The sequence below is a fragment of the Entamoeba invadens genome, assembly GCF_000330505.1.
Source record: "Entamoeba invadens IP1 unplaced genomic scaffold scaff_1105074725407, whole genome shotgun sequence".
Classification (NCBI taxonomy): Eukaryota; Evosea; order Mastigamoebida; family Endamoebidae; genus Entamoeba; species Entamoeba invadens.
The window spans coordinates 4,324-6,059 of NW_004440371.1; positions in this window are offsets into that span (position 1 = coordinate 4,324).

The window sequence follows — 1,736 nt, forward strand, 5'->3', positions numbered from 1 at the left end:
TTGGTGTGGCATTTTTTAATTAATGTAAAAATATAACAACTTTAATCGGAATATTAAGAATTAATTATCACAAGTGGTTTTGTGAATTTCGGTTTGCCCCCATAGTTTTTGACTTTTTTTCTAAAATTTATTAATTTTTTAGGCAAACATTGTAATAGTGTCAAGTTTTCATGTTTTGTCTAAAGTAAAATGTTCACAAGTGGTTTTAGTTGTCGCCAATTTTTTACAAAAATGTTGTTTGTTTGATGCTTTCCAAAACTTTTTGGTAAAAAAATAAAAACAAAATATCAAATAAATGGTAGCAATCATACGTGTATGCCGATAAAAGAGACACGAAAACAAAGTTTTAAAACTCGGCATATTTAATATTAGTGGAAAGAAACATCTAATACACAATATGGAAGATGTTTCCTAGTGGTTTTATTTGCCGAGTGGGTGGATAAATTGAATAATAAATGCAAACATAAAAAATAGGTAAAGATTTATCATTAAATACCAAGTAAAATGTTCACAAGTGGTTTTTATTGCCGGGTAGTGTTGTCGAAACACTCCCCGAATATTCCAGGAAATTATTTGGGGAATTTTATTTTTTATCAAATTCCCGAACCGATTCCGGAATCAAAAAATATTCGGGAATATTTTTAACCTCGGTTCGGGAACATCCTGATTCCCAAACTTAAAATTGGTGTGTTCCCGAACCAATAAGTTCCCGAACACACAAGTTCCCGAACTTCATAAAAAAATATTCCCAAACTTTTGATTCCGGAACACGACGGTTCCCGAACCGATTCCGGAATCACCAGTATTATATTAAAAATTTATTAATAAGCAAACTAAAAAAATAACAACTTTGTTTTAATATTAAAATAGTAAAAAAAATTAAATTATTCAAAAAACAATAGAATAATATTTGTCCAACCATAAAAAACTTGTACAGTCACAAACCGTACTTAAATGTTTTTAATTATTGTTCATTTTAAAACGTTAAACAAATTTAATAATTATACACCAATAAGAACCAAATAAAAATAATAAAAATAATCAATTTTTAATTTACGCATAACTTTTTTAAGCATCTGTTTTTTCTTAGTATTATATAATGTTAATATAAATAAATACTCTGTTTGTTTTTATATAATAATATTATAATAATCATTTCAAATAAATTGTTGATTTTTAAACCAAATTGGATTGTTATAATACCCATTTTGTTTTTAAAATTATTAATAATATCCAAAAATGCAATTTATTGACATTGAATCAAACTATTCAATGATGTTTTAAACGTTGTCTGGTTGACTAAATTACATTTATAACGTTTAAACAAAATTTATGTAAAAAATCAAAAACTTTAAATATAAATGAAACTTTAATATAGAGGTATTTTGAAAAAATTTAATAAATATTCACATTTTAATATAAATTACAATCAAAGTTATAAATGTACAACATTTTGTATGTTTACTTTATGTTTTTTCAATTGATGAATAAAATGAATTTGTTTTATATATATATATATATTACACAATAAACGTTTTATCATTTTGTTGATTATCATAGTTTTTTTAAATTACAATTCTAATTACCCACGTCACCTTTTTGATACCTAAAATGTTTATTTCTTTTGTTAATCCGTACGTTACAATACCACAGTTTATGCGATAATTATTTTAGAAACCAATGTTGATAATTATCGGTTTCATTTATTTATTCAATTAAACTAAAAATAAAAATAA